At 55.8% G+C, this 23077-nt stretch overlaps 1 long non-coding RNA gene and 1 pseudogene across 2 annotated transcripts; one reads left to right on the forward strand and one right to left on the reverse strand.

The window, feature by feature from the left end:
- Nucleotides 1–2902: 2902 nt before the first annotated feature.
- Nucleotides 2903–6571, reverse strand: LOC146402472 (leukocyte immunoglobulin-like receptor subfamily A member 6; annotated as a pseudogene). The gene is made up of 6 exons (XR_014806686.1): nt 6490–6571; nt 6169–6204; nt 5714–5997; nt 4750–5031; nt 4175–4477; nt 2903–3142 (listed from the first exon to the last, which is right to left on the reverse strand). The product of XR_014806686.1 is annotated as a leukocyte immunoglobulin-like receptor subfamily A member 6 (transcript).
- A 317-nt stretch (nt 6572–6888) lies between these two features.
- LOC146402473 (uncharacterized) lies at nt 6889–22653 on the forward strand. Its single transcript, XR_014806688.1, has 2 exons — nt 6889–7085; nt 20814–22653. It is a non-coding gene; the product is annotated as an uncharacterized LOC146402473 (long non-coding RNA).
- The last annotated feature ends 424 nt before the right edge of the window (nt 22654–23077 follow it).

A 23077-nucleotide genomic window follows, 5' to 3' on the forward strand; every position in this document is an offset into this window, starting at 1 on the left:
TCCCCCTGGGGATCGTCTATGTGGAAAAGTCTATTCAAGCCTCTTGATAATTTTTCAAAATATTGGGAGTTTGCCTCATGGCTTAGTGGTTAATGAACCGAACTAGTATCCATGAGGATGGGGTTCGGTCCCTGGCCTCGCTCAGTGGGTTGTGGAATCGCCGTTACCGTGAGCAGTGGTGTAGGTCGCAGATGCTGCCTGTATCCCGTGTTGCTGTGGCTGTGGTGTGGGCCGGCTGCTGTAGATCCCATTCGACCCCTAGTGGGGGAACCTCCATATGCCACAGGTGCCACCCTAAAAAGATAATAAGTAAATAAAACTGGGTCATTCTTTTGATTGAGTTAAAGGTGTTCTTTCTATTTCAGGATCCTCTACGCTGATGAGACAGAGGGTGTGCAGGCATTTTTTTGAATTTTTACCTTGTCCTTTATCCTCTTTATTGTTTTTGATGCATGTGTACTTTATATTTTGATGAGGTTCAATTCATCTATGCTTCCTTTTCTTCTTGTCCTTGTTAGTGTCCTATCTAAGAAATGCTGTGAAGTTCACAGTTACAGTGACTTACTTCTGTTTTCTCTAGAAGCCTTTCCGCTCTTCCACTGATCCATTGGAGCTGATTTGTGGGTATGATGAGGGTAAGGCTCCAGCCTTGTTCTTCTGCAGGTGGAGACCCTGATTTGGTTGAAGAGAGTGTCCTTTCCCCACGTGGGAGTCTTGGCAGCTTAGTAAAAACTCAGCCGATCCTTTGTGTGGGTTTGCGTGTTGTCCTTCGGTTTTATTGCGAGCATGCATCCTGATGCCAGCACCATGGTGATGAGATCCTGGGACAGTTGTAAAGTTTGACGTGAGGACGTATGCGGTGTCCAACTCTGTTGTTCTTTGTCAAGATGTTTCGGCTCTTGTGGGTCTTTTGCTGTTACTTTCTCTTAGAGAAATATCTTTGATTTTCAAAATAATTTATCCGAGTATGGTTGAGTATGTCGTGTTAGTTTCAGGTGTACAACGAAGTGAATTGGATCTGTATGTACATATATACACCCTCGTTCAGATTTTTTTTCTTTGGTTTGCCTTTTAGAGCCACACTTGAGAAATATGGAAGTTCCCAGGCTGGGGTTGCATCAGAGCTGTTGCGCCAGATGCCTCCACACCCACAGCCACGCCAGATCGGAGCTGTGTCTGTGACCTACAGCACAGCTTCTGGCAATGCCGGGTAGTTAATCCACTGAGCGAGGCCAGGGATCCAACCCACATCCTCATGGACATGAGTCGGGCCCTTCACTCGCTGTGGGTGCCACCAGAGGAAACTCCTCCGGTTCTTTAGCATACAGTTTATTCCAGATGATTGAGTAGATGGCCCTGTGCCTTTCAGGCTCCCTGATGGTTGTTATTGTCTGTGGAATAGTGCATGTGGGTTAGTCCCAAATGCCTGATTCCTCTCCCAACGTTTCGCCTTTGGAAACCTGAGGTTTGATTTCTGTTGTGTCTGTCTGTGTCTGTTTTGTAAATGCATTATTGATACCATGTTAAAACCGAGATTCCCTGTATCCATGCTGTCTGTCGCATGCTCTCTGTCTTTCTCTGTCTGAGTCACTGACCTCCGTGTGCGCGTCTCGAGGTCCATGTGTGTTGCTGCAAACAGCACTCTTCCATTCGGCTTCCCTCCCTGAGCCTCACCCGTCGTATCCACGTACCGCGTCTTCGTCTCCCTCCTCTGCCGACGACCACGAGGTTGGCTGTTGTAAATGGGGCCGCGCTGGTCACGGGGGTGCGTGGATCTTTTCAAATGATGGTTTTCCCTGGATAGATGCCGAGGAGTGGGATTGCTGGGTCCTGTGGTGGTTCTATGTTTAGTTTTCTGAGGAACCCCCATACTGTTCTCCATGGTGGCTGCACCAAGTTACCTTCCCACCAGCACCGTAGGGGGGGGTCCCTTTTCTCCACAGCCTCCCCAGCATTTACTTTTTTGTGGACTTGAAGAAATTTTTAATTATATATAAATACATATAAATATTTGCTTTTATGGCCGCACCCATGGTACCAGGACCAGGGGTCAAATTGGAGCTTCAGCTGCCTGCCTCCACCACAGGTCACAGCCACACCAGATCCTTAACCCACTGGGCAAGGCCAGGGATGGATCCTGTGTCCTCATGGATACTCATGAGATTCACTTCCCCTGAGCCCCGACGGGAACTCCCATCACACAACTCTCTTCCCTGCTTCCCACCTCTGCCTTCAGTGCATTTGCACGGGCACCCTGACGGTGGCCAGGAAGAGACAGTCTAAAGAGAGACAAAGGCCACGAGGATGGGCTTTTGACAAATGACATATTCTTAGGGTCCGTTTATCAGCACAGCACCTGGCTGTCACCTCAAACACCAGGGTGTCCCTGCAAAGTGCAGGTGCTTCTGGAAGAACTGCACTGGGTGACATGTGATGAGGAGGGGAGGGCTGGAGATTCCAGAAAGGGCTTAAGGGAATCGTTTTGGATTCATCTGTTCCAAAGCATACCTGATTCTTCCTCACTTGTTCAGTTCTTTCTTTATTTTTATTTATTTATTTGTTTATTTTTCTCTCTCTCTCACTCTTTTTTCCCCCCTCTTGTTCAGTTCTTTAAACCATCTTTTGCTTCTGGCTGCAGAGGTGGAGGTCAGTAGTACACATGAGAGAATGTGGAATTAAATTAAAAGACAAATATCCCCCATGAACGAGGGCCAGAGCATGCAGGTGTGTCAGGTGTGGGGACACACCTGCTGTGTGGGCTGTGCCTCATGTCCCAGGTGAGAGAGGACAGGCCGTCAGGGAGAGGCATCTGTGGAGGAGGAGAGCACCTCGGTGTAACAGAGGCAGAGCCCTGCACAGGGAATCCCCAGTCCTCCCTCCACACCCACACCCCATCTCTCCCTCCATGGTCTCAGCAGGCAGTTCTCCCATCACTGCAGATTCTCTTCCAGAACCTGCTGGGCCCATCGGGTCATTGCCTAGGCTCTGCCACTCTGGACGGTGCCCTGTGGCCTCTGTGCTCAGCTCCTGGTCACGTCTTGGGTTCCTCCATGGCCATGTTGAGCCTGGAAGAGCAGAACTCCGAGGCTCAGCAGGATCAGGGCAGCCGTGGCCATCCGGACGAGGTTGTCCACTGTGTAGTCTTCAGGGGGAGAGGGTAGGGGTTGTGGACAGAGAGGTCGCAGAGGTGAGGGCAGATCCCAGTCCCCAAAGAATCCTCGGCAGCACCTCCCCTTTATAGGACCTGCACCCCAGAACCCAGGCCCATAACTGAGGATTCCTCCTCCTCACCACTCGTGGGATCTGAGTGGTTTTGTGATGGGCGGATGGTGTCTGCTGGTCCTGAGAATCATGAAGTGGGGGTGTGAGTGTGGAGTTGGGGACACGCAGCCCTTCCCTGGGTTCTGTGTCCCCCTCTGTGGAGTCTGCCCTGTGTCCCCTCTTGTATGAGTGTCTCAGACGTTTCTGGGGTCAGGACCCTGTGCTGACTGAGCTCCAACAGGGCAGACTCGGGACCCGTCCCCTGAGACCATGAGCTCCAGTGGGTCACGAGGGTGTGACAGCCCTGCTTCCCATGACACTCCCCACCTGCAGCCGACCCTCCCTTTCCCCTCTGCAAGCCTGACTCTGTGAGCCCATCTTCAGAGCTCATCCTCAGGGGAGGTGAGGGGTGCTGCTTCTCCCAGACTGAGCGCCTACACTCCCTCACCGTGACCCCCTTTCCATCACCCTCCGACCCTTGGTGCCTCTGGAGTCCTGTGGTCCCCCTGCATCTCCTGCCCAAATCCCAGCCCTCCTGAGAGACTAGCTATGCTGGGGTCTGTGATCTTGGTCCCTACGCGATCGAGGCCTCTGGTCACTCCGTGTCCTAGTGTTGTTCTCCCCATGTGAGGGGCTGCAAGGCCTGCAGACCAGGGGATCGAGACGTGGGTCTCTAGCATTTCCCCCTTTGGGTCAGCCCTGAGTCCTCTAGCCTCCCGCTACTCTCCAGGAGCAATGTTGGACCCCAGCAATGAGGATGCAGCTGGTGGGGGGAAGGGAGTTGCCATCCCTCTGAGAGTGGCTTCCCCTCCTTCTCTGACCTCCTTATTCCCCCCCAAGCCAAGAGCTGCCCTGGGGTCATCAGCACCCTGAACTGACCAGGACCCAGAGGACCAGGTCTGGGGTTCCTTACCTGAGATCAAGAGCTGCAGGGGGTCACTGGGGTTTGACAGGACATAGGGGGAGGTGCTGTGTGAGCCATAGCACCTGTAGGTCCCATGGTGGGTTGAGGTCATAGGACTCAGGTGAAGTTGGCCTGAAGGGGTACAGCTATGTCCTGCAGACTCAGGCTCTGGGCAGGAGCCAGCGACCCCTCCTTGAACAAGTGGAAGGTGTCCAACACCTGTGATCTCAGAGCGACACTGCAGGGTCACGTTCTTTCCCCAGGACACTGAGGTCCCTGGATGGGCTGAGAGGGAGGGTTTCTGGTACATTCCTGGAGGAGAGGAGGGGGGATGTATAGAGAGCTGCCCCTGCCACACAGCCTTGACCCTGAGCTGAGGGGCACTGTCTTCTCTCTAGGGACCCTGTCTGGGACCCCTTCTCAGGCCCTCTGTGTGGGTCTCTTATCTCCACATTCCCACCCCCTTTCCCTTAGACCACTGCCCCTTCTCAGCCTCTGTTCCAGGCCCCTCTCTCGGGACCCCATCACCACTGTCTATCTCCTGGACAGAGAGTCCGGCCATGGGCAGGACAGGGGCTCCTCACCCACGATCAGGACGTCCAGGGGGGCACTGGGGGCCGACCACTCATCGGAGAGGTTGTGTGCAGCGTAGCACCTGTACCGGCCCCCTCGGGTGTGGCTCACAGGATCCAGGGGGAAGTCGGGGCTGTGCTGGCCATTTAGGTGGAGGGGAGGTGTGCTTCCCTCGTCCTTGGTCAGAGCGAATCTGCCAAAGCTGGCATCTGAGCGACACTGGAGGGTCAGTCTGTCTCCGAGGAGCACGAGGGAGCCCGGCTGGGCCAAGAGGGAGGGCTCCCTGTACATACCTGGGGAGGAAGGTATGGTGGCCCCGAGGGACATGCACCCCACATTGCTCCCCGGGGCTGCAGGGAGAGTTCTCTCTGGTCCCCGCCCCCCCAAGCCTCCTGCCCCTGGTTCCCCCCGGGAGTCCCGTGTCAGTCCCTTCCCTGATGCCCACTTAGCCCAGGGCTCCAATGGGCGCTGAGCTTAGATCAAGGGTCCAGGAAATAAGTGGTGCTGGTGGCCCTCACCTGTGACCTGGAGATACAGAGGGTCACTGGGCTGAGGCCACAGGTAGGGATGGGAGCTGGGAGAATCTAGCATCTGTAGGTGTCCCCGTGGGATGCATTCACGGATCTCACAGGGAAGAGGGCCTGCCTCCCTCCCGAGTTCCCGAGTTTCCCCCACGCGCTGCATTGGGGCGGTTTAGCGCCTCCCTCCTTCAGCAGGTGTAGTGTGCTGGACATGACATGTGAGCTACAGGAGAGGGACACGTTCCCTCCTGACGCCCCCACGGGGCTCGGTGGGCTGAGAGGGAGGGTGCTGTGTACAGTCCTGAGGGGGCAGGAGGGATGGTGTTAAAGGGGGGCCTTCACCCCACTCCCCAGCTGTGTGCTGTGAGGGGACAGGCCCCCTGAGCCCACAGTCTGCTCGCCCTGCCTGTGAGGAGGAGCCCCAGGTGGGAGGGACCCGGGTCCTCCCTCTTACCTGTCACCACAAGGGCCAGGGGTTCACTCCACCTGGACCAGCTGTTCCTGCTCTGATAAGCATACTGGTACCGCCCTGCATGGCAGGAGCTCAAGGATTCAAAGTGGAACTGGGCGGTGTTCCTGAGGTCCTGTGGGGCTTCATCCTCCCAGTGTTCAGAGTCCCCCACTTTATACAGACGGTAGACCTCAGCCTGCGGGGACCCCTGACACCAGAGGGTCACAGGGCTCCCCTTGGGGTCAGTGGGTCCCGGGTCTGCCCGGATCGGGGTTTGGGGAGAACCCCTGGAAAGGAATCAGACCTGGAGTGTCAGGGTGCCTTTCTCCCTCGGCCTGTCTCCACAGGGGTCACCCCAGGGCCCTCCCAGCCTGGTCACCATCAGCCCCACCCGCTGTGCCCCCCTCCCCCAGGACAGAAGGCTGGTTGGGTGGAAGCAGGAGGTCTGGGGGACTCACCTGCCTGGACCTGGTCCCATGGGCGCCAGCACAGCCCTGGAAGAGAGTCCCCATGAGGTGAGCCCCACCCCTCTCCACACAGATGCTCCAGGTTTGGTCTGGGGCCCTGGGTGCTGGGGTCAGATCTGGGGCTGAGCCTGACCCCCTCTCCAAAAGTTCTCCCCTGACTGAGGCTCCTGTGTCTTCAGGTCTCCAGGGCACAGCCCTGGGGGGAGAGGGGCCCAACCCCTTTTCCCCATGGCTCACCGAGGCAGAGAAGGGCCATGAGGCTCAGGGTCGTGCTGCCACCTCCCATGGTCCCCAGCCGTTGAGGTGACTCACCCAGTCCTCAGAGGCAGTGGGACAGAGAGACGCAGAGCGTGTGACGAGGCACAGGCTCCGAGTTGCTCAGCGGGGGTTCCTCCTCAGCCGGACTCCGCTCTCCCTAGAGGATGTGGCCGAGGGCCCGGCCGTCTCTGAGCACCTCTGAGGCCACCTCTGAGCCTCCCTGCATCCCCTCCCAGGGTCTGCCCTCTGGCCTCCACCTCCTGCCAAATGCACATGCAGAGAGCGCCGTGTCCCAGACCCCGGGGGCCGGAGGCAGCGGCTGGGCCCAGGGCTGCCCCGAGCTGTCCGGTTCTCCCTCTGCCTCTGACATGGGCCGTGGGATTTTCGGCAAGAACTTCCCTTTCCTGCGCTTCTGCAAATGCACGCCCTGTTCCTGCCTTTCATCAGCGGGTCCTTTCGGTCGGTGTTTGTTGAGCAACGAGCATGTTTGGTCAGGACGGCTGACACAGGGCTTTCCCTGGACTCACGGGGCTGAGATGAATGAAGCCAGGCATCACCACTGCTTCCGTGGCCACAATTCGGTGTAGTCTTAGGAGACTGTTCCAAGGTGGGAGAAAACAAGAAAGCAAGATCCTGAGCGTCATGACCGGGTGAGTGTCTTGAAGCCTGGGTTCGGGTTGGGAAGGCGCCTCCTGGGGGCTGGATGAGGGGGGTGCGCTCTGGGCGGTCCTGGTGGTGGTGGGGTCGCCTGGACCAGACAGGTCTTGAGTTGTTCTCAGGAGGGAGAGCAGTCAGGCCCCGGATCCTGACTTGAGCACCGTGCAAGTATTTCGGATTTTCTCTTTAAAGCAATGGGAAGGTCTTAGGCAGTAGAGAGTGCGAACAGATTTCTCTTTTAAAAAGACTGCCACTGAGTTCCCGTGTGGCTCAGTGGAAATGAATCTGACTAGTATGTACAAGGATATGGGTTCGATCCCTGGCCTTGCTCAGTGGGTGAAGGATCTGGCATGGCTGTGAGCTCTGGCATAGTCTGCAGACGCGGTTCAGATCCCCTGTGGCTGTGGCTGTGTTGTTGGCCAGTGGTTGCAGCTGCCATTTGAACCCTAGTCTGAGAACCTCCATTGCCGTGGGTGCAACACCAAAAAGCAAATAAAAATAACAAAAGTCTGCCATCGTGGTGGGGATGTAATGCAGGAGGGCTCCAGTGATAATTAACTTCTTAAGAGGCAACCCCCAACATCCTGCTGGCTCCCGGATGGTGGGTTGATCAGTGATTTAGGTGGTTCCCCGTGGTTTTCTCATATGACCCTTCCCAGGAACCTGTGGCACTAAACATGTTCTCAGTGGAGTGGAAAGCAAAAGGGAGGCTTCCTCGTCCGGCAGACAGGCAAGGCCGTGGCCCGTTCAGACTGGCCGAAGATGCCGTGTGGGGGGGAACAGCGCCCAGGGAGCTCTGGGGGCATGTGTGTTCGTGGGGAAGGGCTTCCCTGGGATGGGCTTGGCTGAGGAGGGGGTGCTGTGCTCACAGGGGCGGGTGCAGTCGGGCTCTAGGAAGAGGCCTTTGGAGGTGGGAGAGGAATGAGCCCGAAGGAGCGGGGACCCCCTTTGGAGGACCAGGAAGGAGGCGGATGCGCCGGCATAGACGGGAGGTCTCGAGTCCCGGGGTCAGGGACCTTGTGGAACAGGGCCCAGGGGCCCAGCGGTGTGGATTTGGGGGTTGAGTGTGAGGTGGGGGAGAGCGGGGTGCTGCTGGCGCTTCCAGTGTGGGCCTTGGTTTTCTGGAGGAGCCAACGGGGCCGCCAGCAGCGGGAGGAGGATTCCCACAGGAGCGGGGCCTGGCGGGAGGACGGAACTCCAGCCCTTAGAGGAGGGCACAGCCCTGCCTCCTGACCTGGGGTTGTGGGTTTTCTTCCCTCAAGCACTTCCCTCCACTGAGTCTCTCTCTCTCTCTCTCTCTCTCTTTTTTTTTTTTTCTTTTTCTTTTTTTTTTTTTTAGGAACTGCTCCCACAGCATATGGAGGTTCCCATGGTAGGGGTCAAACTGGAGCTGGAGCTGCCAGCCTACACCACAGCCCCAGCAACACAGGATCCGAGCTGGGTCTGCGAACTTCACCACGGCTCTTGGCAACGCCAAATCCTTAACCCACTGAGGGAGGCCGGGGATGGAAGCTGGGTCCTCCTGGATGCTGGTTAGATTCGTCATCCGCTGAGCCCCAGTGGGAACTCCTTCCCTAATGTCCTTGTTTCTGCAGTTCAGCACCCGCTTTTCTCATCACCCTTCTTCACGACCTCTGAGTCCTTTCTGCCCCCTCGCTGCCCCTTCCTCCCCAGGCACAACCCCCTCCTCATCTCAGACCCGAATGCTGTCTCCAAGCACTGGGTAAAAACGCAGGCTGCAGGAAAAGCCGGTATTAACAAAGGAACCCAGATCAGGCCTCTGTGAGAGCCTGGACCGTCCATCTCCCCGCAAAAAGAGAGTGATGTCAGTGAAGACAAAATAGTATCTGAGGAAAGAAAGAGCCGATCGTCTTGTAGGTTTGTTCAAAACCACCTATTTACGCGTCCCAGAAGCTTCGCGAATGAAAACCAGCACAGGCTTTATGAAGTCCGCTCACCCATCACAGTCATAATGAAACCAGTGGAAAGGATGAGAAGCATCCAGAGACGATGTCATGTTCCATCCGGAGGAGAAGCGGTTTGCCCACTCGAGCTTCCACCTCGGAAACCAGTGCTGTCAGCAGAGGAGGCGTTCTGGAGAGACAGGACGTTCTGGGAGTCTCCTGGCGACATTCTTGGGGTGTGAAGGGGAAACGGGCATCGTTAGAGGGAGGAGTGTGGAGAGACTTGGTGCCCGTGGACCTGCTCTAAGGGAAATGGTGAGGGCGAGTCTTCGGGTGGAAAGGAAGCCATTCTCGGGGGGGGGGACTTGCAGGGTCCCCAGTGAAGTGAGACCCCCAGGTGGGCAGTAGCAGGTAAAGGCAGCGGGTGTGTTCTCCCCTCAGGTCTTTGAATCCCGTGGGGCTTTTGAAAGCAAACATCGGGTGTGGTGGGGAGTTTGGTGCATGCAGACGAAGACGCAGAGCAGCTGCAGCGAGAGGGCGGGGGGTGCAGGGGTCTTAGGATGGTGCGGGTTCTGTGTTTCTCTGAGGCGCTGACAACATTCGGTCTGACGTTGGGCATGTGTATTATACCGCCTGGTACAGCCACTTGCACAGCACAGCAAGAGCTACAGCTGGAACACCAGTGGATACAGTGGATACTAAGAAATACTCCCAAAGCCAGAAGGAGGCAAGAGGGGGAACCTGGAAGAGCAAACAAGAGCGGGGACAAGGAGCGGACCGAAGGGCGAGCTTAGAAACAGCCTCGTTGGTCATTCCATGACCTGTAAGCGGTGATAGCACCACTAACTGGTGGACATCGTCAGACTGGACCAAGAATTAAGGGGCCCCATTTAGGAATTTGGAAATTAAAGGGCACCCTTCTGCCTAATGCACAAGGCAAAGAAGACCTCAGGGAAACTGGAAACTATTTTGAACTGGATGGAAATGAAAGTACAGCGCCCTCGTCTTTGGGGGATGCAGCCAAAGCCGTGTTTAGGGGGAACGGAGACCAGCACGTGTTGGTGGAAGGTCCAGTGTCCACACAGGGGGCAGAGGCTGGAGAGCAGCCCCCGAACCAGCGGCCCCGTCCCCTGGTTACCAAGGGCCCTGTGTGTGGTGGGGCTCAGTGGATGGTGACACCACAGTCAAAGCCCCAAGGGCTTTGTGCCCACCCCAGTGGACACGTCTCCTTCGTGGAGAGCCTCGTCTCCTGCCCGAGTCCGGGGAAATCTCTCTGTCTAGCCTGTTCTCCTGCCACACGAGTGTATCATCCTGTTCAGCCCCCAGATGTCTGCGCATTGGAAGCATTTTGTTAATTTATTCACTAAAATGTTTTACTATAGGCGACTTACCGGGTTCTGTGGCACAGCACAGTGACCCGTTCATACGCATTGGTTCCTTCCTTCACACCCTCCTCCAGCATATTCCATCACAAGTGCTCAGATTCCGTTCCCCGGGCGATCCAGCAGGATCCCACTGCTTACCCACCCGCATGCAGCAGCTGGCATCCAGCAAGGGCTGAATGCCTCTGGTCTCCTTAGCATCTTGCAGAGCCCCGAGCATCACTGCTTCCCCCAAACCTGGCACTGCCCAGCGGTGACCCAGGCCCTGACGCTGTAGTCGACAGCTGAGGGTGTCACTTTGTTGGTGGGGGCGGTATCGTGGGCCTCCTAGCCCTGTCTTTGGGGGACTCACCTTGACCTCCAGACCCGTTCCTGGCGCAGGTTTACCTGTCCCCCATCAGTGGGTTGCAGCCTTGTGACTTGGTGGGGATGGCAGTGCCCAGGTCGTCACGGGAAGCTCCATCCGCACAGACGCCCGATGTCTCTTTCCTTCAGTGTCTGTCGGGCACTGGGGGCCTGTCAGGAGCCGTGTTGCAATGGCACCTGGCTTTCTGCTGCAGGTGATGGATGAGATGACCTGAACCTGCAGGGACCGAACCTCCCCTCAGCCCCTGGGCTCCGCGAGAATCGCCAGGCCTCCCAGTGCCCACGGGTTCGTCGGGTCCTGGACGGTAGCCCGAGGCTCCGGCAGAGCCCCGATTCTAAAACCGTGGGCTCCCCTCAGACCCGCACCGGTCTCAGTCCTTTGAGAAGTCCCTTGTCCTCTCAGGTATGACACCTGCTGCTTCCACAGTCCAAGGATGCGGACCCAGAGCTGTGCCGCTCTCTGTGCCGGGTGTTGCCGGGTGCGGTGGCGTGTGCCTTGCTGGAGGGGCTGTGTCTTGGCGGGTCTCAGAGAACAGGTCCTCTGCCAGGATCTCTGCTTTGGCAGGCTCTGAATCCTTGAATTTCTTTTTTTCTTAAAAAAAGAGTTGGGGCTCATTGGGTTAAGACCCTGACTAGTATCCATAAGGACGTGTGTTCGATCCCTGGTCCTGCTCAGCGAGCTAAGGATGTGGTGTTGCTGTGGGTGTGGTGTAGTTCCCAGACGTGGCTCGGATCTGGCGATGCTGTGGCTGTGGTGTAGGCTGGCAGCTGTAGCTCTGATTGGACCCCTGGCCTGGGAACCTCCATGTGCCGTGGTTGCGGCCCTAAAAAAACAAATGAGCGCATAAATAAATAAATAAAAATCTGACTGCAGGAGTTCTCACTGTGGCTGAGCAGTAACAAACACAACTACTATCCACAAGGATGCAGCTTGGATCCCTGGCCTTGCTCAGTAGGTTAAAGATCTGGCGTTGCTGTGAGCTATGGTATAGACTGCAGATATGGCTCAGATCGCTGCTGCTGTGGCTGTGGTGTAGGCCAGCACCTGCAGTCCCGATTCGACCCCTAGCCTGGGAACCTCCATATGCTGCAAGTGCAGCTCTGAAAAGAAAAAAGAAAGAAAAGAAAGTAAAAAAGCGGGACTGTGACTGCAGAGGCTCAGGTCGCTGTGGAGGTGGAGGTTTGCCCCCCAGCCAGGCACAGTGGCTTTGAGGGTCTGAAGCTGCCCCCGCCCCCGCTGTGCTCTACGTCTCACCTGTGGCTCAGATTCAGTCCTGGCCTGGGAACTTGCACGTGCTTTGACGGGTGGCCATAAACGTCAAAAAAGGAAAACGAAAGATGCCAACTTCCTTGGAGGACAGCATGCACGAGCTGAGTTTGCTGCCTTGGCGTTTGGAAACCGCGTGCAGCTGGTGCTCATGGAGGAAAAACAAGCGGGCAGGTGGGACGTGCTGGCCTCCCGGCCACAGCAGTTTCCCGTATTCTTTCTTGCGTCGTGATGCTCCAAGACGCGTCCCTTTTCTGGGGCCAGAGCTGCCCTGGCCAGGCCTGTAGGGAGGGGTGCTTGTGACAGAGGCTCTGCTTCACCTTCCCCGGAATGTTCATTCCCTGTCACTGCGAAGGGCAGTTTCCCTGTGTGTGGAACTGGGGGTCGTCCAGTCTTTTCTTTCTTTTTTTCTTTTTTTTTTTTTTATTATTTTCCCACTGTACAGCAAGGGGGTCAGGTCATCCTTAGATGTGTACATTGCAGTTACAGTTTTTTCCCCCACCCTTTCTTCTGTTGCGACATGAGTTCTAGACATAGTTCTCAATGCTATTCAGCAGGATCTCCTTATAAATCTATTCTAGGTTGTGTCTGATAATCCCAAGCTCCCGATCCCTCCCACTCCCTCCCCCTCCCATCAGGCAACCACAAGTCTGCCACCATGGAGGGGATGTAATGCAGGAGGGCTCCAGTGATAATTAACTTCTTAAGAGCCAACCCCCAACGTCCTGCTGGCTCCCGGATGGTTTGTTGATCGGTGATTTAGGTGGTTCCCCGTGGTTTTCTCATATGACCCTTCCCAGGAACCTGTGGCACAGAACATGTTCTCAGTGGAGTGGAAAGCAAAAGGCAGGCTTCCTCGTCCGGCAGACAGGCACGGCCGTGGCCCATTCAGACTGGCCGAAGATGCCGTGTGCGGGGGCGCAGCGCCCAGGGAGCTCTGGGGGTGCGTGTATTCACAGGGAAGGGTTTCCCTGGGATGGGCTTGGCTGAGGAGGGGGCGCTGTGCTCGCAGGGGTGGGTGCGGTTGGGCTCTAGGAAGAGGCTTTGGAGGTGGGAGAGGAATGAGCCCGAAGGATCGGGGGCCTCCTTTGGAGGAGCAGGAAGGAGGTGCATGCGCCGGCATAGACGGAACGTCGCGAGGCTCCCGGGGGTCAGGGACCTTGTGGAGCAGGGCCCAGGGGCCCAGCAGTGTGGATTTGGGGGTTGAGTGTGAGGTGGGGGAGAGGGGGATGCTGCCTGTGCTTCCAGTGTGGGCCTTGGTTTTCTGGAGGAGCCAACGGGGCCGCCAGCAGCGGGAGAAGGATGCCCACAGGAGTGGGGCCTGGCGGGAGGACGGAGCACCGGCCCTTAGAGGAGGGCACAGCCCTGCCTCCTGACCTGGGGTTGTGGGTTTTCTTCCCTCAAGCACTTCCTTCCACTGAGGTTCTCGTTCTCTCTCTCTTTTTTTTTTTTTCCTTTCTGTGGCCACACCCACGGCATATGGAGGTTACCACGGTAAGAGTTGAACTGGAGCTGGAGCTGCCAGCCTACGCCACAGCCCCAACAACACAGGATCCGAGCTGTGCCTGCGACCTTCACCACAGCTCATGGCAATGCCAGCTCCTTAACCCACTGAGGGAGGCCGGGGATGGAGCTGGGTCCTCCTGGATGCTGGTTAGATTCGTCATCCGCTGAGCCCCAGCGGGAACTCCTTCCCTGATGTCCTTGTTTCTGCAGTTCAGCACCCGCTTTTCTCATCGCCCTTCTTCACGACCTCTGAGTCCTTTCTGCCCTCTTGCTTCCCTTTCCTCCCCCGGGCACAACGCCCTCCTCATCTCAGACCCGAATACTGTCTCCAGGCACTGGGTAAAAATGCAGGCTGGGAGTTCCCGTGGTGGCGCAGTGGTTAACAAATCCGACTAGGAACCATGAGGTTGTGGGTTCGGACCCTGCCCTTGCTCAGTGGGTTAACGATCCGGCGTTGCCGTGAGCTGTGGTGTAGGTTGCAGACGCGGCTCGGATCCCACGTTGCTGTGGCTCTGGCGTAGGGCGGTGGCTACAGCTCCGATTCAACCCCTAGCCTGGGAACCTCCATATGCCGCGGGAGCGGCCCAAGAAATAGCAACAGCAACAACAACAACAACAACAACAAAGACAAAAGACAAAAAAAAAAAAAAAAAACCGCAGGCTGCAGGAAGAGCCGGTTTTAACAAAGGAACCCAGATCAGGCTTCTGTGAGAGCCTGGACCGTCCATCTCCCCGCAAAAAGAGAGTGACGTCAGTGAAGACAAATAATATCTGAGGAAAGAAAGAGCCAATCATCTTGTAGGTTTGTTCAAAACCACCTATTTACGCGTCCCAGAAGCTTCGCGAATGAAAACCAGCACAGGCTTTATGAAGTCCGCTCACCCATCACAGTCATAATGAAACCAGTGGAAACGATGAGAAGCGTCCAGAGACGATGTCATGTTCCATCCGGAGGAGAAGCGGTTCGGACGAGTCGAGCTTCCACCTCCGAAACCAGTGCTGTCAGCAGAGGGGGAGTTCTGGAGAGATGGGACTGGCCGGCCTGGGAGTCTCCCGGCGACATTCTTGGTGCGTGAAGGCAAGACGGGCATCGTTAGAGGGAGGAGTGTGGAGAGACTTGGTGCCCGTGGACCTGCTCTAAGGGAAATGGTGAGGGCGAGTCTTCAGGTGGAAAGGCAGCCATTCTTGGGGGCACTTGCAGGGTCCCCAGTGAAGTGAGACCCCCAGGTGGGCAGTAGCAGGTAAAGGCAGCGGGTGTGTTCTCCCCTCAGGTCTTTGAATCCCGTGGGGCTTTTGAAAGCAAACATCGCGTGTGGTGGGGAGTTTGGTGCATGCAGACGAAGACGCAGAGCAGCTGCAGCGAGAGGGCGGGGGTGCAGGGGTCTTAGGATGGTGCGGGTTCTGTGTTTCTCTGAGGCGCTGACAACATTCGGTCTGACGTTGGGCGCGTGTATTATACCGCCTGGTGCAGCCACTTGCACAGCCCAGCAAGAGTCACAGTTGGAACACCAGTGGATACAGTGGATACTAAGAAATACTCCCAAAGCCAGAAGGAGGCAAGAGGGGGAACCTGGAAGAGCAAACAAGAGCGGGGACAAGGAGCGGACCGAAGGGCGAGCTTAGAAACAGCCTCGTTGGTCATTCCATGACCTGTAAGCGGTGATAGCACCACAAACTGGTGGACATCGTCAGACTGGACCAAGAATTAAGGGGCCCCATTTGGGAATTTGGAAATTAAAGGGCACCCTTCTGCCTAATGCACGAGGCAAAGAAGACCTCAGGGAAAACTGGAAACTATTTTGAACTGGATGGAAATGAAAGTACAGCCCCCTCGTCTTTGGGGGATGCAGCCAAAGCCATGTTTAGGGGGAACGGAGACCAGCACGTGTTGGTGGAAGTCCCGGTGTCCACACGGGGGGCAGAGGCTGGAGAGCAGCCCCTGAACCAGCGGCCTCATCCCCGGGTTACCAAGGGCGCTGTGTGTGGTGGGGCTCAGTGGATGGTGACACCACAGTCAAAGCCCCAAGGGCTGAAGTTCCCACTGTGGCTCAACGAGGAACCATGAGGTTGCGGGCTCGATCCCTGGCCTTGCTCACTGGGTTAAGGATCCAGCATTGCCACGAACTGTGCTGTAGGATGCAGTCGCAGCTCGGATCCTGCGTTGCAGTGGCTCTGGTGTAGGCCGGTGCCTACAGCTCTGATTAGACCCCTAGCCTGGGAACCTCCATGTGCCATGGGAGCGGCCCTAGAAAAGGCCAAAAAAAAAAAAGACAGGGAAAAAAGCCCCAAGGGCTTTGTGCCCACCCCTGTGGCCCCATCTCCTTCCTGGAGAGCCTCTTCTGCCCGAGTCCGGGGACGTCTCTCTGTCTAGCCTGTTCTCCTGCCCACGAGTGTAGTATCCTGTTCAGCCCCCAGATGTCTGCGCATTGGAAGCATTTTCTAAATTTATTCATTAAGGTTTTTTTTTTTTTTTTTTGGTCTTTTTGCCATTTCTTGGGCCGCTCCCATGGCCTATGGAGGTTCCCAAGCTAGGGGTCTAATCGGAGCTGTAGCCACCGGCTTAGCCAGAGCCACAGCAACGCAGGATCCGAGCCACATCTGCAACCTACACCACCGCTCAAGGCAATGCCAGGTCCTTAATCCACTGAGCAAGGGCAGGGATTGAATCCGCAACCTCATGGTTCCTAGTCGGATTCGTTAACCACTGCGCCACGGCGGGAACTCCTTTTAAAATGTTTTACTATAGGTGACTTAACCGTGTTCTGTGGCACAGCACAGCGACCCGTTCATATGCATTGGTTCTTTCCTTCACACCCTCCTCCAGCATATTCCGTCACAAGTGCTCAGATTCCGTTCCCCGGGCGATCCAGCAGGATCCCACTGCTTACCCACCCGCATGCAGCAGCTGGCATCCAGCAAGGGTTGAATGCCTCTGGTCTCCTTAGCATCTTGCTGAGCCCCCGAGTGGGGCTGTAGAGCACCGCTCCCCCCAAACCTGAAGCTGCCCAGCGCTGACCCAGGCCGTGACGCTCTAGACGACAGCTGAGGGTGTCACTTTGTTGGGGGGGGGGGGCGGTATCGTGGGCCTCCTAGCCCTGTCTTTGGGGAGCTCATCTTGACCTCCGGACCTGTTCCTGGCCCAGGTTTACCCATCCCCCAACAGTGGGTTGCAGCCTTGTGACTTGGTGGGGATGGCAGTGCCCAGGTCGTCACAGGAAGTTCCATCCGCACAGACGCCCGATGTCTCTTTCCTTCAGTGTCTGTCGGGCACCGGAGGCCTGTCAGGAGCCATGTTGCGATGGCCCCTGGCTTTCCGCTGCAGGTGATGGATGAGATGACCTGAACCTGCAGGGACCGAACCTCCCCTCAGCCCCTGGGCTCCGCGAGAATCGCCAGGCCTCCCAGTGCCCACGGGTTCGTCGGGTCCTGGACGGTAGCCCGAGGCTCCGGCAGAGCCCCGATTCTAAAACCGTGGGCTCCCCTCAGACCCGCACCGGTCTCAGTCCCTTGAGAAGTCCCTTGTCCTCTCAGGTATGACACCTGCTGCTTCCACAGTCCAAGGATGCGGACCCAGAGCTGTGCCGCTCTCTGTGCCGGGTGTTGCCGGGTGCGGTGGCGTGTGCCTTGCTGGAGGGGCTGTGTCTTGGCGGGTCTCAGAGAACAGGTCCTCTGCCAGGATCTCTGCTTTGGCAGGCTCTGAATCCTTGAATTTCTTTTTTTCTTAAAAAAAAAAAAATTCTTCGAGTTCCTGTCGTGGGTCATCGGGTTAAGAACCCGACCAGTATCTATGAGGACGTGGGTTCCACCCCTGGTCTCGCTCAGTGAGCTAAGGATGTGGTGTTGCTGTGAGCTGCGATGTAGGTCCCAGATGTGGCTCGGATCTGGCGATGCTGTGGCTGTGGTGTACGCCAGCAGCTGTAGCTCTGATTGGACCCCTGGCCTGGGAACCTCCATATGCTGCATGTGTGGCCCTAAAAAAAAGATCTCCCAGCACTCCCAGAACATGGAGCCTATCCCAGAGCAACGCGAACACCCCCACCCTCTCCTGCTCAGGCCCCATTAACAAGACGTCATCAGCCTGGTGGACCAGTGCCAAGGGTCCTTGGGCTGTGCTGTGACCAAGGGCGGGTGGATTTGTCCCTGGACCAAGTGTGAATGTGTACTGTCCCCCCTCCCAGGTGAAGAGGAGCAGCTGCTTACTTCCTGGGGGCACAACCGCAGTCACGTGACCAAAGGCTGCCCAGTTCTCTCCTGGGGATGGTATCCATACGGCACAGCAGCTGTGACAGGGGTGGGTGGGCGCTGGGTGAAGTCATGGCACTCCACCATCCAACACCCCCCTTTCTTGGCCACGCCCATGGCCTGTGGACGTTCTGGGGCCAGGGATGGCATCCGTGCCACAGCAGTGACCTAAGCCACAGCAGTGATAAAGCCAGACCCTGACCTTGCTGGGCCCCTCGGGAACTCCCATCCTCACGTACCCTTGACCTGTTCTGTTTCTCAGGGGCCAGGCTGCTGTCGTAGGCAGGGCTGTGTGGGGCCCCACCACCACCTCTCTTGGGTGTGTGAGGGGGGCCCTGGTCCCTGCTAGTCCACCCGAGTGAGGGCTGGTTTGGCTTCACCGTGCAGGGCCTGTCGGAGTTACCTTGTTAGGGAGGAGATTCGCTTTCCTGTCTTTCAAGACTGACTCTGCTTTGGAAGTTGATTCAGAGACTTTGTGGTTCAGTGTATCCTTTGAAGGCTTAAAAAAAAAAAATCTGTGTTACATCTGTGTGTGGGCACATCCTAGGGTTTGTTTGGCCTCCCGAGGAGGGCACGGCTCTGGATGCTTCTTGGTTGCCCCAAGGGCTCAACCTGAACTTGAAACGCCTGTCGTCACTGTGCAGGCTCTGTGAACTGAAGCCAAACTCTCATTTACTCTCGTTTCTCAAAATGTTAGTAGATAAACCAAAGACGCTGGAGTTCCTGTGGCGCAGTGGGTTAGAATCCGACGGTAGCAGTTCCCGCTGTGGCTCAGGGGTTAAGGAACCCGCCTCGTCTCCATGAGGACTCGGGTTCCATCCCTGGCCTCGCTCAGTGGGTTAAGGATCCAGCATGGCCATGGGCTGTGGTGTGGGTGGCAGACGTGGCTGGGATCCTGTGTTACTGTGGTGTAGGTGGGTGGCTACAGCTCTACTTTGACCCCTAGCCTGGGAACCTCCATGTGTCCCAGGTGCGGCCCCAAAAAGACAAATGACCAAAAATAAATAAATAAAAATCTGACTGCAGGAGTTCCCACTGTGGCTGAGCAGTAACAAACACAACTACTATCCACAAGGATGCAGGTTGGATCCCTGGCCTCGCTCGGTGGGTTAAGGATCTGGCGTTGCTGTCAGCCATGGTGTAGACTGCAGATATGGCTCAGATCGCTGCTGCTGTGGCTGTGGTGTAGGCCAGCACCTGCAGTCCCGATTCGACCCCTAGCCTGGGAACCTCCATATGCTGCAAGTGCAGCTCTGAAAAGAAAAAAGAAAGAAAAGAAAGTAAAAAAGCGGGACTGTGACTGCAGAGGCTCAGGTCGCTGTGGAGGTGGAGGTTTGCCCCCCAGCCAGGCACAGTGGCTTTGAGGGTCTGAAGCTGCCCCCGCCCCCGCTGTGCTCTACATCTCACCTGTGGCTCAGATTCAGTCCTGGCCTGGGAACTTGCACGTGCTTTGACGGGTGGCCATAAACGTCAAAAAAGGAAAACGAAAGATGCCAACTTCCTTGGAGGACAGCATGCACGAGCTGAGTTTGCTGCCTTGGCGTTTGGAAACCGCGTGCAGCTGGTGCTCATGGAGGAAAAACAAGCGGGCAGGTGGGACGTGCTGGCCTCCCGGCCACAGCAGTTTCCCGTCTTCTTTCTTGCGTCCTGATGCTCCCTTTTCTGGGGCCAGAGCTGCCCTGGCCAGGCCTGTAGGGAGGGGTGCTTGTGACAGAGGCTCTGCTTCACCTTCCCCGGAATGTTCATTCCCCGTCACTGCGAAGGGCAGTTTCCCTGCGTGTGGAACTGGGGGTCGTCCGGTCTTTTCTTTCCGGCCCTTGGAAAGCGTTGGGCCGCTTCCTTCCTGCCTTCGCACGTCGTCGTTGGCTATGTCCTTTGTCATTTGAGGGGGTTCTTCCCTCGGGAGTGGGGTGGCGTCTCCGTCTCGCTGCCTTCAAGGAAATTCCTCTGTCGTTGGGGCAGGTCCTGGCAGGGGTTTCTCTGGGTTTTTCCTGGTGGGGCTTCCCTGAGTTTCTCGAAGGCATGGATTTAGGCCTTTTGCCAGGTTCGGGGGCAATTTCAGCCGTTATTTCTTGAATAGTTTTCCAGTCTTGTCTTCTCTCTCCTCTGCTTCGAGGACCCAGATCCCAGATCCCAGGGATGTGAGATCGCTGTGACCCTGTTCATATGCTTTCCCAGAGTATGTGCTTCCCGTCGTTCTGATGGAGCAGTTTCTTTTTTTTTTTTTTCTTTTTCTTTTTCTGGCCTTCTCTAGGGCCCCACCCGTGCCATATGGAGGTTCCCAGGCTAGGGGTCCAATCAGAGCTGTAGCCGCCAGCCTACACCAGAGACACAGCAACTCGGGATCCGAGCCGCATCTGTGACCTACACCACAGCTCACAGAATCGCCGGATCCTTAACCCACTGAGCAAGGCCAGGGATCGAACCCACAACCTCATGGTTCCCAGTCGGATTTGCTAACCACTGCGCCACGACGGGAACTCCCAGATGGAGCAGTTTCTGTGGTTGTAGCTTACACCGTTATTCCCTCTGTCACCTGCTTCCTGCTCTGGAGCCCATCCATCCATGGAGCCTTGTGTTTTGAGGAATGTATCTTTCAGAGCTGCAGTTTCCATTGTGTTCTTCTGTTTCCTCACTGACACGTTCTATTCTTTTTAGATTTACTTTCTGCGTGTGTGTAATTGCTCCTCAAAGCATTTTTTTTTGGTTTTGTTTTTTGTCATTTTAGGGCGGCACCTGCGGCATATGGAGGTTCCCAGGTCTAACCGGAGCTGGACCTGCCAGCCTACACCACAGACACACCCCACCAGATCCGAACCGAGTTTTTGACCTACACCGCAGCTCGTAGCAACACTGGATCCTTAACCCATCAAGCGAGGCCAGGGATCAAACCCGCAACCACATGGTTCCTAGTCAGATTCATTTCCGCTGCGCCATGCCAGGAACTCCGCAAAGCGTGTTTATTGTGGCTGTTTTACAATCCTTTTGGAGAATGCCAGTATCTGTGTCACCTCGGTGTTAGCATCTGATAACAATGTTTATTTCTCCCTCCAGATGAGCTTCTCCTGGTTTGTGTGCAGGTGGATGCTTTTTCCAGTCGGGACCTGGACGTTATGCTACGAGGCTCTGGGTCTCAGCTAAGGAAACCGTCTGCCACAGAAGGACTTTTCCGACCCATGCGGACTCCTTCCTGCCAGGTGGAGGGGACAGTCAGGTGCCCGACGCGGTCTCCTCTGACAGCCTCTGTGTCACTCCCGGGGCCTCCGCAGTCGTGGTGCCTTTTCCGCTGCCTTCCCTCCACTCTTCAGAGCACAGAGCGACTGCGGCTCAGGTGCAGACCACGGCCCTCAGGCAAATATCACACGAAAGGGAGGCACACAGACACCTGCTTTTCCCAGCGCTCATAAAAGCTATGTGTTCACGGCAGTGTTGTCTAGTGAGTGTGCAGTAGCACTGTGTGTGTCAAAAACCAATGTGGGGAGCTGCCGCTGTGGCTCAGCGGGTTACAAACCCGACTAGTATCCATGAGGACGCGGTTTTGATCCCTGGCCTCACTCTGTGGGTTAAGGATCCTGTGTTTCTGTGGCTGTGGTGTAGGTCGGCGGCTGCAGCTCCGACTTGACCTCTCGCCTGGGCACTTCCATATGCTGAGGGTGGACCCCTAAAAAAAGCAAAAAATACCAGGAGTTTCCAATGTGTTGCAGTGGAAACGAACCCCACTAGGAACCATGAGGATGCAGGTTCGATCCCTGGCCCCACTCAGTGGGTTAAGGATCCGGCGTTTCCGTGAGCTGTGGTGTAGGTCGCAGACGTGGCTTGGATCCTGTGTCGCTGTGGCTGTGCAGTAGGCTGGCCACTGTAGCCTCGATCGGACCCCTGGCCTGGGAACCTCCATATGCCGCTGGTGTGGCTTCCCCCCAAAAAACCAAAAAAAAGAGAATGATTTCTGAGGAGTGATTTTTCTCAGGGTTACTTGTGATGCTGCTTCCTGGCTTAAATCCTCATTTTCTCCCCAATGAAACGTAAGTCTCAAGAAAAAAGAAAGAGTTTTGGAGTTCCCTGGTGCCTCAGTGGATCAAGGATCTGGCATTGTCACTGCTGTGCCTCGGGTTCCATCCTTGGCTGGGAAATATCCACGAGGTACAGGCATGACCAAAAAACCCAATTTATTGTAGATTTTTACAGATGCTTTGATAAATGATAGTATAGGTTCTTTTATTTCTGAGTTTTAAATTATAGATTGGTGATGTCTTTAATCAAAAGCTTTTCATCTTTTGGTGTATATATATATATATATTTTGGCCACACTCATGGCATACCAAATTCCAGGACCAGGGATTGAACCCATCATCAGAGCCACAGCAGTGACAATGCTGGATCCTTCACCTACGAGAGTACCAGGGAACTCCATCAGTATTTTTTTTCTATTTAATCTTTTTCTTCTTTGGCCACACCCATGGCATATGAAGTCACTGGGCCAGGGACAGACTCCAAGCCACAGCTGTGACGTTGGTAGCAGCTGCGACAACAGCGGACCCTGAAGCCGGCTGCCGTGCTGGTCTGGGGTTGGAACCCACGCTGCTGCAGAGACAATGCCTGGATGCTTAAGCTGCTGCACCATAGTGGGACTCCCTCTGTCATCTTTCAGTGTTTGGCTTGTGTTGGTTGGCATTGGAGGATGAAACCAATCCTGCATTCCTGAAAAAAACACCCGCACGGTCACAGCATCCTCCTGGATGCTAGTTGGGTTCATTACCACTGAGCCATGACGGGAACTCCAAGATTTGTTATCTCCGTTTATCTCCATCATTTTGGTAAATTGTATTTTTGAGAATTTTTGTCCCTTTCATCTACATTTTCTTGTGGCATAAAATTGTTCACACAGTTCTATTTATTTGTGTATTTAGTTTTTCTTTTCTGGCCTCCCTGCGGCATGCGGAATTCCGAGGCCAGGGATCAGGTCTGAGTCGTATGCAGTGTCTGCGGCAATGCTGGACCCTTAACACCCGGTGCCAGGCCGGGGATCGAACCTGCATCCTAGTGGTCAGAGATCCTGCTGATCCCGTGAGCCACGGTGGGAACTCCATAAAGTTCTTTACTTAAAACTGTAGGGGAGTTCCCTTGTGGCTCAGTGGGTTAAGGATCCGGCGTTGTCATTGTTGTGGTGAGGGTTTGATCCCTGGTCCAGGACCTTCTGCATGATGCAGGCGTGGCCAGAAAAGAAAAACCCCAGAAAACCCCATCTGTAGGGTCTGCGTAGTGTCCCGACAAGGGTGACGTGTGCCTTCGTCCCTTGACCCTTGGTTCCCGTGCCTGGG

The sequence above is a fragment of the Sus scrofa genome, chromosome 6 (genome assembly GCF_054392235.1).
Source record: "Sus scrofa isolate SSC_HxYL_T2T_F1_AM1 chromosome 6, Sscrofa_HxYL_maternal_Yorkshire_Landrace_v2.0, whole genome shotgun sequence".
Taxonomy (NCBI): domain Eukaryota; kingdom Metazoa; phylum Chordata; class Mammalia; order Artiodactyla; family Suidae; genus Sus; species Sus scrofa.